A 15,553-nucleotide genomic window follows, 5' to 3' on the forward strand; every position below is an offset into this window, starting at 1 on the left:
ACTAGACTGTCTATTTAAATCTTTTGAATGAGTTTGTTATTCTGTGCATCTTACTCATTTAGGTCGGATGATATAAGATTCTCCTGATTGGAGAGAAATTGTAGTGCAGACTTCACAGGGGCTGAACTCACTGAAAGCTTAAGAAAAAAAAAAAAGGGCCTAAGCTGGAAGTCCCCGAGAGATGAGAGATGCCTCCCATAAAGCTCTCTGCTCTGATGAGATGATCTATAATAAAATTGGAGGTTTGTATCTGCTAAGAGAGCTGAGATTGAAGGGTTTGAATAGCCTACCCCTCATCCAGCTCCCTTGCAGCTACTTGGTTCTTTGGTTCAGCCACTTTGTGACGTCACAACATACGCACGTGGTGTGACTTCACCCGCACTCCCATGAAGCCTGGGACTGCTGCCCAGTATGCCACCAATGATCCCCAGCTAGTGTGGGGGATTGCTAAAAAAGTTTTTACGGCGATCCCCCCCTGCATGACAAAAAGGGCTCATCATGCACCTGCAAGCTGCTATCTGCATAATGAATATAGCTTTTCATGCTAATCAAAGGGGTTACATAGAACAAATACAAAGTGCAATGTAATTTGTAAAAGATACACATAAATATACAAAGTATGAACCTTTGTGCTCGAATAGCCTCTTTTTCTACATCTATATATTTATGTTTGCCTTTTTTTTTTTTATTCTTGAGTTGAATAAGGAAACAATATTGTTTATCAACATGTGAACTAAACATGCATGACACTGCTTTTCCAACAACCTGAAATATCCACACGTCAGCAAATGCATCAGCAAATGAGTAGAAATAATGTTTTCCTTTTATGCTAAATGATTAATATATATATTTCTTTACCTGCATTTGAGATGTATAATGCATTTGTTCACTAGATTTTATGGTTTTAACTGTGCTATTGTATTATTTTTACGTGTGTCATTCACATCACACTTTGTGTATTTTCTATGTGTGTGGTTGAGATTTTTGCAGTCAGCATATAATATTTACTGCTAAACACACACAGGAAATGCAGTTAATATTACATCTGTAGACAGAAATGTAAGTTATGCCGGCGCCGTATATTGATTTTGCAAATCCACAAACTCTGTAAGAATGACTCATTTTACCACTGATGGTTTTAAATATAGACCACAAACACACAATACAACCCAAACTCATAGGAACCACACATAACCACAAGTATCCATTTAGAGGGGGTTTTCTGCTTTTAAAAGAAATGTGCATAATATATTAACTTTTTGGATTAAGGTATCTCATTATTCTACAAAGATTTTGGGGTGTTATATGAATTTTTGCTCTGCATGAATAATTGGTTACAGCAGCTGGACTTGGTACAACATTTCTTAACTCCAGTTCCCAAGCGTCCCCTAACAGGCCAGATTTGCCTACCTGATCACAAGTACTTAGCGTACAATGATTTGAGTTGAGATTAATTACCATAGACAAAGCAATACTCCAGTACAAAAAAATGTGTGTGTGGGGGGGGGGGCGGGGACGACTAATACCTTATTCGCGCATAAACCTGATCGCATATTCTTAAGTGTGCTAACCCGACATGAACATATGAATATTTCACATTCCAATGTTCTTCACATAGCAGAATTCATTCTTAAATACACATTTCTACATATATATATATATATATATATATATATATATATATATATATATATATAATATGGTTTTTTTTTTACAATATATATCTATTAGGGATAGACCGATATATCAAAGTGGACGATTATTAGGGACAATATTTGAAATTTCTGAAATAATACGTATTGGCCAGAAACTTATCGATATTACCAATATGGAGCAAGTCAAAAGAAATTTAGCTCGGAGTACTTCAGGGAAACTATGTAGTTTTAAGTGACACAAATCATCACACTATCTATAGCACATATAAGATGGATTTAGCATAGCATCTAATAATAAATAGGACTGATAACAGAGTTTATGCCAGTTAGCTGGACTGGCATAAACAAACATATATGATTTGTGAAATTGAAAATGTGATCTTTAAGTTCACTTAAAGCTTCATAGTTTCCCTGAAGTACGCAGAGCAAAATTACTTTTGATTTGCTCATAGGGGTCAGCAATACATAAAACCAATCTGCTTGCTAATTGCTGTCACAAATAGAACATTATTTGTTGCATTCTGATAAATTTTACACATTTGCAAAACACTTCACTAAAGCTGCTATATTTGACGATTTTTTAAATTTAAATATTTTATTTTCCCCTTTTATGGGCTTAGAAAAAAAAATTAAAAAAATTATAGTTGAGGCACATCAATTAAATATCCACAACAACAAACCTTGAGTAGAAAGCTATGTAGTATAGGAGACTAGTATCAATATTCTCTTGCAGTGGATAACAATGATCTGACCATTAGGTGGCGCTGTTACACATGTATAAAACTGGCCATAAGTGATATAATAAAGAAACTTGTAGTCCACTCCTAAGTACCAGGGAAGGTATTTGCAATCCAGTAAATATATGAGCATATTAAAAATTAAAGCAAATAAATAAATCTAGCACTGATATTGCAGCATGTCCTTTCTTTCTCTGTCAAGTGGCAGTATCTATATATATATATATATATATATATATATATATATATATACATACATACAGGTGGCCCTCGGTTTACGCCGGTTCAATTTGCGCCGTTTCAGAATAACAACCTTTTTTTTCAGTCATGTGACTGCTATTGAAAAGCTTTGGAAAGGAAAGTGCACTAATTAAAATTGCCAGTAGGTGGAGCTGTCCGCTTGTTTTGCAGCAAATTTATGGAACTTAACAGCCTGAAATTGATCTGTGTACACAGAGCAGACATTAGCTATCGAACAACAAGATTTAGCAGCCTCTTCCCTATTATCTTCCTGTCCAGCAGCTTGAGGTGAGGATGCCTAACTGCTTATTAATCACTGCAGATTGAAATGCATAGAATATTTGCAGACCCAATATTATCTAACATGCAAACAATGCAAAGAACTGATTGCAGAAAAATGCAAGTAAAACATTGTTTTTGTTCATTAAACTTAGTATGATGATGATGCAGTCTGTTGTGTGATTATTTAAATAGGTGCTGTTAGCAAATGTTTTTGTTCATTAAACTTAGTTTGATGATGATACAATATATATTATTAGGTTTATAATGCGGTTTAGCATTTAAAGTCTTCATTTCAAAGCTTTAAAAATAAAGTATTAGGTGTTACTTATGACAATTTTGGGAGGGGCCTGGAACCTAACCCCCTCACTTCCCATTGACTTACATTATAAACTGGGTTTCGATTTACAACGGTTTCGATTTACAACCATTCCTCCTGGAACCTAACCCCGGCGTAAACTGAGGGCTACCTGTGTGTATATATATATATATATATATATATATTTATTTATTTACCTTACTTTTAACCCTTATCTGTAAAGTGTACCAAGTGAGCGTGGTTTTAGTGAAGTGGCAGCAATATATGAAAAAAACAGAAGCCGTTTAACAGGAGAACTTGCTGAAATGTTATGCTTTCTGCACTATAATGTTTTTCTACTTAACTGGGATTACTGAAGAAGTTGTGTAATGTCTAGCTTTGCAGTTTAAAAGGGATTTATGTCATTTTTCTATGTTTTGGGAAGCCATTTAATAAGTTAATTTTCAAGCAATTTATTTGTCCCAGTTCCCAAATATTTCCAAGTTCCCAAATTGAAACAGTACCTTGTATGGTTGGAGTAGGCGCCTCGTCCCTCCACGCCGTAGCCACTATCAAACCAGAGACCTCAACTACCGCAGATATGTAGAGATAGCGGTTAAGTTAACAAATAAGAAGATAAAGGTAAACTCCAAAACAAGGTTACAAGTGTTAGAGATAAATAAGTAATACCATTTATTAATAAACTTTAAAACGTAGAACTCACAGAGTAGCAGTTAGCTGGTAGTGACTTGGCTGTGCATGGTATTTCTTCCTTTATCTTTAACTTGTAACCTATGAAACACATACATACTTACATACATACATACATCTTAAAGGGACAGTTTACACCAATTTTATATAACTGCATGTAATAGACACTACTATAAAGAATAATATGAACCGATACTGATATAAAAATCCAGTATAAAACCGTTTAAAAACTTACTTAGAAGCTCCCAGGTTAGCTCTGTTGCAAAGGTAGCTGGAACACCCACTGAAAGTGCTTCTATAGCAAAAATAGCAGACACTCCCCCCCTCCTCCTTCCTGTGCATATGAAATTACTAATGTAACTGTATATTGTACAGGGTCGGCTCCAGAACGAATTAAATGGGGGGCCTTTTTTTCACGAGGGGGCACGCATTTAAAAAGCATGTATGAGAGTCAAAATAAGAGCAGACCTACTGTGGCAGTCCAGGGGTTACATTTACCAGATTTATGGCAGTGCAGGGGTTACATTTGTCATATCTCAGGAATGTCTCCCACATATGACACAGCCAGTGGACACATACACACACACACACACACACACACACACACACACACACATACACACGGTATATATGTATATACACACACATATATATATATATATATATATATATATATATATACACACAAACAAAATATATATATATATATATATATATATACACACATAGCGTGTGTATTGTGTGTATGTATGTATGTGTGTGTGTATATATATATATATATATATATATACTGTATATATATATATATATATATATATATATATATATATATATATATATATATATATATATATATATATAATAAAACAACCTTGGGGACAAATAGGAGATGTTTTGAAACATGTAAATAATAAACATAAGGCTATTTCACTCATTGTCTCACAGCTACATTTGAAGTGTGTGTATTTGAGCACCTATAATCTGACACACATTTTACACTGATCACTGCAGATAAAGCAGGCACAATGCACACTTGTTTTGTGTGACCTGCAGTGGGGAAACCAAGGAATTCCCAATTTGCTTCTTTTTCTGTCGCTGCCAGGATATAAAGCACAATAGGGAAGGGATACTACTCTCACACACACATTGTTTATACGGCTGTGTTTTCACAAAATTACTTCTGCCTTCCCTCTCACAGACTGTTAGCTTCTCCCAGCACTTCCTGCAGAGGTCTGATGATGTCATCATCTCACTTCAGCTCTGTGGTAAGTGGGCTAGCAGGAGGAGGGGCATTGCAAGCCCTAGGTTAACTGTGAGAGCACCAGCAGGGAAATGCAACTTTATTTGTTATCTGGTTGTAAATAGAGGAGAGTAAAGATATTAGCTGGGCCCTCCAGTGGAGGATCTCCAGGGTCCAGTGGCTGCAAATGGTTTATGCTACATTTGGGACCCTGGACGTTCCGTCACTTTTAAAAATTTAAAAAAAAAAAAAAAAAAAGCCGACCCTGATATTGTAATGTATTTTTGATGTGTTTATGATACTTTTTTGTTTCGCAAACAAGAGCGGCATTCATTGTGACATAAATTGTGATTGCCCTCACGTGTTCGCATTTACTTTCAACTTGTAATACAAGCACTAAACCCGATGTGCAATAAACACCTGTGAGATTGTGCAGAAAGCAGAACATTTGTAATGCTGCAACCCTTGGGATAGGTGAGAAACTCATTCTCTGACATTAGCTATTGGACAATGCCTTTTTCAGATTAGCTATGCTTGAATTTGTTTAAACACTTAACCAAAACAGAGGCTTGCTTTCAGATGCCACTTCTGCATATGATCTAAAACCAAAGTAACCAGACATCCCAGCTTTTCCGTTGTCCTGGATAGTCTCAAATTTGCGTTGCAGAGTGCTGCATTACTTATTTACCTCATGATGACACAAAATTATTATTTAGTGTGAGAGGGCCCAAAACGGGAGCTACTTATTTAGCACGAGAAATCACTATTCCTTCGGGTGTGCAGGGGTCAGCAACCTTGGGCCCCCAGATGTTTTGGAACTACATTTCCCATGATGCTGAGACACTCTTTATCATGCTGTCTGAGCATCATGGGAAATGTAGTTCCAAAATATATTGGCGCCCAAGGTTGCTGACCCCTGCCTTAAAGGGAACAGTAATTTCTCTTGCTAAATAAGTAGCTCTTATGTTTGGGCCCTCTAACGATAAGGGGGCGATTTATCAAGCTGAGGCAGACAGGGGCGCACATACCTACCCCTGTCCACCACAGCTCGCCTCTGGCGTGCTGAATTCCCCTGCCCGCGCACAGCCAATCACATGCGGGCAGGAGCTGTCAATCTCCCCGGTCGGACTAGATCGTGGAGATTGAAATTTGCCACCTAAGAGTTGGCAAAAGGGTAGGGAAGCAGCGGTCTGATGACCGCTGCTTGTTAAATATGGCATGCAGGTTCTCTTGTGAGAACCTGCATTCATAGACAGACGATGCCTGCCAAAAAGGCTTGATAAATCGCCCCCTAAATAAGCAGAGGTCATTTTGAGCTATATGCAGGTCTTCATTTCTGTTTACAGCTTGTAATAAATCAATAGTTTTTTTTTTTTTTTATTATGAGGGGTTACAAATTGTGGTTCTGGGAAATCTGGTCACCTTACTAAAATTTCTGCTTATGCTGCTTATGTACAGATTCAGTTTAGGAAGTGTTATTTTTTGGCACCAATTATGATCAAACATTTGCATTTTTCTTCTCTTCTGTTGGATCTTGCGGAATATTTGTTTAGTTTGTGTGAATTCTGAGAATGCTACTTACACCTGGAGTGTTGGCATTTCTTATTGAGCTTTTCAAAAGCATATTTTAAATATTTTAAATGTGGTTTCTTTATATCTGTGAAAAAAAGAACATTTTTTATTTTAATTGCTCTGTTATTTTTTATTTTCTCTTAATATGTATCCTTTGTTGATTTACTGTTTGTTTTTAGAGCCTGATTTCCTTGGCTTTGACTCTGTTCTGTCTGTTACCATTTATAATCAGCTGTCTATGATCTCGACTTCCATTCCCTAATAACCCTAAACAAAAAAAGAGATATTTCAGCTACAGTTTATACATCATTAAAGAACAACGTTCATGTGTCTCATGTTTCCTATATTTATGTGCTGCGTTAGGTGAGGCTATAAGTCTCTCTGGATATTGAACCCCCTACCTTCTTACCTACAAATCAAGTGTCTGAAATGATTGCCTGATATGCACCTATCAGCGCAGACTCACATACACGGTTCCAATCCTACACAGGCACACACATGCATAGTTGATCTCATATACACAGCCCTATTATTGAACAGCCGCTCTAGACTTAAAGGGACACTTAAGTTAAATGGACAATCTACTTGAAAATGTGTATTGTTTTAAAAGACAAAAAATCGCTTTATTACCCATACCCCAGTTTTGCATAACAGTTATATTAAAATACCTTTTACCTCTGTGCTTACCCTGTATCTAAGCCTTTGCAGACTGCCTCCTTTTCTCAGTTCTTTTGACAGACTTTTTAGTATTTTAGCCAATCAGTGCTGACTCATAAATAACTTCATGGAAGTGAGCACAATGTTATCTAAATGACACACATGAACTAGCACTGTATAGATGGGAAAAACTGTCAAAATGCACTGAGATTAGGGGCAACCTTTATGGGCTTAGAAATTGGAATATGAGCCTACCTAGGTTTAGCTTTCAACAAAGAATACCAAGAGAGCAAAAGCAAATTTGATGATAAAAGTAAATTGAAACGTTTTTCAAATTGCTGCCCTATCTGAATCATTAAACTAGACTGTCCCTTTAATGCTAAACTTTCATGATTCAGATACAGCAGCAGTTTTAAGAGACTTTTGTTGTTAACTTTCATTATCAAATTGCACACAGTCTTTTTACACTTTCTGAGGCACCACTTTCTATTGAGAATGTGCAAGAATTCACAGTGCATATATATATATATATATATATATATATATATATATATATATGAGTCTGTGATTGGCTGATAGCTGTCACATGATACAGGGAGCTACCAAACTGTAGTAAATTTTGAAATTTTCAGAAGAAAATCCAATGCTCATTTAAAATTTAGACTAAGTGCTATTGCATTGTCTTTTTATTATGCACTTGTTGAATATGTGACTTAACCCCTTGAGTGATAACGACGGGTCTGAGCCATCGCAAATTGTCTCAGTCAGATGCTAACGACGGCTCAGAGCCATCGCTAGCACTCTCCCACCTTGAGGGAGATCTGGGGGCTCCCATGCGCTCCTACCCCGGCGATCAGCCTGCATAGTGACAGGCATCGCCGTGGCTTTACGTTTTGTGTGGTGATGTCACGCGTAATGACGTCACCGCACAACTTTTTTTAAAAATCACGACAGGTATAGGGAAAGGGGGCATGCTGCTTAGAACCCTGTTTCTCAGGCATCTAAGCAGCTACAGACCCCCAAGACCCACCATTGGAAAGGTAATCGCCTAACCTTTTCAACGGTATAAATCTTGGGGATCTGAAAAACAAATTAAAAAAGTTAAAAAAATATATATTTAAAAAGACAAAAACAAACTCAAATTAGCTTAGCACCCAGGTGGGAAAGTGCTTAGCACTCAAAGGGTTAAAGAGACATTAAACACTAAATAAATGCTAGATAGAATGATCCATTCAAAGAAAATATTAGTCTGAGAATAAAATTTAGATTAGTGTTTCATGTCCCTTTAATGGTCCTTACAAATTGACATTGTAGTGCAAAATTGACGTGCTCTAATTTGTTACAGTATGTAATTTTAGCATTATCGATCCTGCAAGTCTATATATTGCTCACGCTCAAAGCGGTTAAACACATACTTAGAGTACATTCAGGAGCTACGGAGAACTTCTGGCCCCGAATGGAAATGACTGGTAACCCAATCAGCATCAGCAGTTGCACGACCCACCTACTGAAAGGGCCACTGGGACCAGCGGCTCTGAAGTGGTACTTTAACGATGTGTTTAACCCCATGGTGGGCGTTGCAGTGTTGGTAGTGCTAAAGTTACATGCCCTAATGAATTAGAGCATGTCATTTTCACACTATAATGTCCCTTTACATTTCCGTTGCTTGCTGCAGCTTTTTACAAAATAATAGATAACTGGCCTGTAGTGAATAATACATTAGCTTAGGAACCAGTGACGTAAATCTAGGGGAATTGCTCATTCTTGGCATATTATCTATCACAACCATACACACTCGCTGTAGTCACTGAGACAGAGCTCGCCTCTCCAGTGTCCCCAATGCCTGTTATATAGAGCCCTCCTCTGTAGCTCACTCATCTCTCCATGCTCTATAGATAACTGAAAGAACTATAGAGACGTTACTTGGAAAGGCTAAGAAGGGATCTGTCAGTGATTCTACAGCATGGGGAGTGAGAAATAGAGGGCAGCTTGTCTTTACTAAAAGCTATTCTATGGAGCCTGTTCCCTAAAGAAGAGGACACCGGAACCTGAGAGGCTATTCCTATACTAGGGTATTGCATATAACACATTTCAGTGTTTTCAATACACTTTATCTCAATAATATGGTTCAAATGTATTGTTAGGTAAAGTGAACAGCTAACGTTGCACAAGCACAGTACAGATACAGAGAAAATATTAAAGTAACACAGACATGAACAAGTATTACCTAAATAATGACTGCAATAAGTGCTAAACTCCAAAAGAAAACCACTATAAAATGCTTACAGTAGTAAAAACTGTATTGTACATTTGCCAGTAATTTACCTATGCAAATTTTGCTTTTTTCCCCACTCTCTCCACAGAGGCTGGAGTCTATACTGCTTTATTAAATATCTTATAGTTTTGCTAACCCTGCTACATACAACATGGTATACAAACTCATTTGTACCTTGCCTCTAATGGTCAACAGCATAGGAGACCAAGTAAGCAAACTGAAATGATTTTACAAGGGGTGTGTCCCTGCACTGCAATAGGAAAAGCCCCCATATTTGCAGTCTTAATGTGTGTGTGTTTTTATATATTTATTTTGTATTCTGGTTATTTGCAATTATTCTTTTCCATTTTAAGTGGTTTCTGATACACACCCCTCTCTGCAAGTTCCAGCCTGCATTTGCCTTTCGTTGCGCTCATATTGTCTAATATATTTTTATTACAACTGTGCACCCTTATGTTTCTGTACAGGAGCTGACAGCAGTTATAGCTCATTACTGGTGTAAGTACAACATGTTAGTGTTCCTTCACTGCTTTGGCTTCAAGGCTACGCGTTTCTGCTAATACATCTAATTTGTTTCTGGTTCCAGTGGTATTTTGATTCTTTTATTTTTAAATTTCTATTTTTGACTTTGCACATTACCTACTGTAAGTATGATCAGATGACAACTTTCTCAACTACACTTTTGTAGATCATTAATCCAAAACATTGCTGTGTAATTATTTAAAAGGCTGTGAAGTGAATGGCTAATGTTTAATTAAAGACATACTTTTCTTTTAAAGCAAAGGTGTTGTGTGGATTTATCTGAACCCTTTTGTAGTGACAAATAATAGTTATAGAAGTTACTGTGCACCATTCTGCATGTAATCAGATGACCAGCAATGCATATTACAGTGACAAGTGTCAAAGCAAACAGCTAAGCTGATTCTTATTTAGCTGTGCATTTCATTTCGGGCATCATGATACAGAATACAACATTTTTGTCGCTATATAAGTTTAGCAAACTATTTTGAGGCAAACTGATACCCCCGTTTCATTTGTTTAAGGCTTTTTTTTATACCCAAGGCAAATAAAGGTCACTTTTGATCTCCATTATAGTTGCTATATGACTCATCTAGACAGCACTTTATTTTGGGAATGCCTGGGAACCAGGGTCAGTGATTTTATTTTTACTTGCAGCAACCTCAGTGACAGTAATAAATGATATTAGGGAATATGCGCTTGTGTAAGATGATAGGAGGCAAGTGTCCCTGGAAAGCAAATCATTTCTATGATGCATTTGAAAGAACTTCACATTTAAACAGGTTTTCTGCATGAAACAATTCAAAAGCTATTTAGCGATGTATTGAAGCTAGCAGGAAAATACACATTTGTTCATAACTCATATTAATTAAAGGGACAGTAAAGTCAAAATTACACATTCATGATTCAGACAGAGCGGCAATTTTAAACAACTTTCCAATTCACTTCTATGATCAAATTTGCCTTATTCTCTTGGTATCTTTTATTGAAGAGTAAATCTAGGTAGACTCATAAGCGCTCAGGAGTGTGCATGTGTCTTTAGTACTCTGGCAGCAGTGTTTTGCAACATTGTATAACAAAGCTACAAATAATGTTGCAGAACACTGCTGCCATAGCCGTGCACACTCCTGAGCTCTTATGAGCCTACCCAGTTTTACTCTTCAATAAAAGATACCAAGAGAATGAAGCAAAGCTGATTAAAATTCCATGCACTATCTGAATCATGAAAGTTTAAATTTTGACTTTACTGTCCCTTTAATGACTGATTAGGACATTTTTCACAGCTGTGCTGGTAAACAGTTACTAGCCTCCCCGATTAAAGTAGATTTATTCAGCACAGGATCATCTATTTTAAAAAATGTATTCAAAATACTGTTTAAATATATCAAATAATTAAGAGTTTTATGTTTCTTTAAATCTGTGTTCAGGACAAAATGATTGGAGAGCTCAGATACTGTGGTTATTATAGCAGACGTAAAGCGCGCTTTCTAGGCTTTGCACATGCACAACAATGCTAGAATGGATACCAGGAAAGTACAAATCTTTAGTAAACTTAAAGTTTGGTCTTTAAAAAGAGAGTTTTTTTTAAAAATGTATGATCCATTTTCCTGATGATATACAACAATAGTATAAATAATAGCATATGTTTTACAGATTATTGTTTCCCAATATTTTATAATGATTGATGTCTTTCCCTTTTATAAAATGTGTAATTCCTAGTTGCAACTACACAAAGTACAGGCATTTACTAATGATGTGTTTATGTGTTTGCCTCACTGTGTGTGGTCGTATGTACCTATGTTCCCTCTCTATGACCTGACCAAATGTTAAAAACAGGACACATACCTTGTTTAATTTATTTGAGAAATCTTCTTAATTGTAATCCACCTGAGAGTGATACATCCAGTAGCTTATTTTATAGAACACATAAGAAAATGTGTCAGTGCTGTAATCAAGAGAACATTCTAAAATACATGATCCATTTGGCACATGGGATGATACTTGAGTAAACGGCTTCTTCAGATTATCCCATTTTAGTACTGAAGACAGATATTAAGAAGACTTGTTACCACTCATGTGTTTTTCATCACTGGCTGTACCAAAGCCAAAATTTCAACTTAACTCTAGACGTCCACTACAAGACTTTGTCAAAGCAAAAGTTAAATGGAGGATGGCATTTTGCCATTAACTGCACAGTGAGCCTATTCATAGATTGCTCTCATATCACAGGTAACATCACAGGGTCATTTTTATTTTGTTATTTTTACTTAATCAAAAATGGGAATAGATGGAAATATTAGGACACTCTTTTGCCTGTATCAAATACAGCTAAACATTTATATCTAATACTATATTATAGCAGCACTGTCAGGAATATGCTGTTGATCATTAACACATGGCTTAAAATGTTAATCCAGGAGTCAGTCTAAAAATGTAGACCACAAATTAAGATTTTTACTTAGTGTTACACCATGTAAGCCCCAGAAATGTTCATTTAAAATGATTAGGATATCATTTGTTGCTTATTGTACCTCTATCATGTATGTAAATAAAAGTTATAGCACCCTTGCGGTGCTTATTGTATATGTAAAGGCTGATGACATTAGTAGATGATATTGGGGGAATAAGCAAGACTATAAGGGTTTACAAGAGGAATGATATGTAAGAGGATTGAGAATATGCTTTTCTGAAAGCATAGGGTGGTTTAAAAAGACTATGATTAAAGATACAATAGATTCATATGATATATAAGTAATTAAAGGGCCACTAAACCCAAATTATTGCTTTCATGATTCAGATAGAGCAGCAATTTTAAGCAACTTTCTAATGCAGTACAATATTTAGGTGAAATTGATACAGTACAATATGTAAGTGTGATCAATGCAGTACAATATATAGGTGTGATTGATGCAGTACAATATATAGGTGAGATGGGTGCAGTACAATATATAGGTGATGTGGATGCAGAGATAGGTGTGATGGGTGCAGTACAATATATAGGTGGGATGAATGCAGTACAGTATGTAGGTATGACTTTTCAATATATAGGTGATATGGATGCAGTACAATATATAGGTGCGATGGATGCAGTACAGTGTATAGGTGAGATGTATGCAGAACAATGTATAGGTGACATGGACGCAGTACAATATATAGGTGAGATGGGTGCAGTACAGTAGATAGATGTGATGGATGCAGTACAATATATAGGTGAGATGGATGCAGTACAATATATAGGTGAGAAGGATGCAGTACAAAATATAGGTGAGATGGGTGCAGTACAATAGATAGATGTGATGGATGCAGTACAATATATAGGTGAGATGGATGCAGTACAATATATAGGTGAGAAGGATGCAGTACAAAATATAGGTGAGATGGGTGCAGTACAATAGATAGATGTGATGGATGCAGTACAATATATAGGTGAGATGGATGCAGTACAATATATAGGTAAGAAGAATGCAGTACAAAATATAGGTGAGATGGATGCAGTACAATAGATAGATGTGATGGATGCAGTACAATATTTAGGTGAGATGGATGCAGTACAAAATATAGGTGAGATTTATGCAGTACAATATATAGGTGTTATGGATGCAGTACAGTATGTGGGTGTGATGGATGCAATACAATATATAGGTGTGATGGATGCAGTAGAATATATAGGTTAGATGGAGATGTATTACAATAAATAGGTGAGATAGATGAATTACAATATACAGGGAGTGCAGAATTATTAGGCAAATGAGTATTTTGACCACATCATCCTCTTTATGCATGTTGTCTTACTCCAAGCTGTATAGGCTTGAAAGCCTACTACCAATTAAGCATATTAGGTGATGTGCATCTCTGTAATGAGAAGGGGTGTGGTCTAATGACATCAACACCCTATATCAGGTGTGCATAATTATTAGGCAACTTCCTTTCCTTTGGCAAAATGGGTCAAAAGAAGGACTTTACAGGCTCAGAAAAGTCAAAAATAGTGAGATATCTTGCAGAGGGATGCAGCACTCTTAAAATTGCAAAGCTTCTGAAGCGTGATCATCGAACAATCAAGCGTTTCATTCAAAATAGTCAACAGAGTCGCAAGAAGCGTGTGGAAAAACCAAGGCGCAAAATAACTGCCCATGAACTGAGAAAAGTCAAGCGTGCAGCTGCCAAGATGCCACTTGCCACCAGTTTGGCCATATTTCAGAGCTGCAACATCACTGGAGTGCCCAAAAGCACAAGGTGTGCAATACTCAGAGACATGGCCAAGGTAAGAAAGGCTGAAAGACGACCACCACTGAACAAGACACACAAGCTGAAACGTCAAGACTGGGCCAAGAAATATCTCAAGACTGATTTTTCTAAGGTTTTATGGACTGATGAAATGAGAGTGAGTCTTGATGGGCCAGATGGATGGGCTTGTGGCTGGATTGGTAAAGGGCAGAGAGCTCCAGTCCGACTCAGACGCCAGCAAGGTGGAGGTGGAGTACTGGTTTGGGCTGGTATCATCAAAGATGAGCTTGTGGGGCCTTTTCGGGTTAAGGATGGAGTCAAGCTCAACTCCCAGTCCTACTGCCAGTTTCTTGAAGACACCTTCAAGCAGTGGTACAGGAAGAAGTCTGCATCCTTCAAGAAAAACATGATTTTCATGCAGGACAATGCTCCATCACACGCGTCCAAGTACTCCACAGCATGGCTGGCAAGAAAGGGTATAAAAGAAGAAAATCTAATGACATGGCCTCCTTGTTCACCTGATCTGAACCCCATTGAGAACCTGTGGTCCATCATCAAATGTGAGATTTACAAGGAGGGAAAACAGTACACCTCTCTGAACAGTGTCTGGGAGGCTGTGGTTGCTGCGGCACGCAATGTTGATGGTGAACAGATCAAAACACTGACAGAATCCATGGATGGCAGGCTTTTGAGTGTCCTTGCAAAGAAAGGTGGCTATATTGGTCACTGATTTGTTTTTGTTTTGTTTTTGAATGTCAGAAATGTATATTTGTGAATGTTGAGATGTTATATTGGTTTCACTGGTAAAAATAAATAATTGAAATGGGTATATATTTGTTTTTTGTTAAGTTGCCTAATAATTATGCACAGTAATAGTCACCTGCACACACAGATATCCCCCTAAAATAGCTATAACTAAAAACAAACTAAAAACTACTTCCAAAACTATTCAGTTTTGATATTAATGAGTTTTTTGGGTTCATTGAGAACATGGTTGTTGTTCAATAATAAAATTAATCCTCAAAAATACAACTTGCTTAATAATTCTGCACTCCCTGTATAGGTGAGATGGATGAATTACAATGTATAGGTGAGATGGATGCAGTACAATATATAGGTGAGATGGGTGCAGTACAGTGTATAGGT

General features: G+C 36.8%; 1 protein-coding gene across 1 annotated transcript in view; it reads right to left on the reverse strand.

The window, feature by feature from the left end:
- Positions 1-12,246, reverse strand: part of ASPN (asporin) — a 32,845-nt gene extending 20,599 nt beyond the window's left edge. The window contains exon 1 of the mRNA XM_053721187.1: positions 12,029-12,246. The gene's annotated coding sequence lies outside the window, so the exon portion shown is untranslated. The remainder of the gene's footprint in view (positions 1-12,028) is intronic.
- Positions 12,247-15,553: the final 3,307 nt, after the last annotated feature.

This window comes from Bombina bombina, chromosome 7 (assembly GCF_027579735.1).
Source record: "Bombina bombina isolate aBomBom1 chromosome 7, aBomBom1.pri, whole genome shotgun sequence".
Taxonomy (NCBI): Eukaryota; Metazoa; Chordata; class Amphibia; order Anura; family Bombinatoridae; genus Bombina; species Bombina bombina.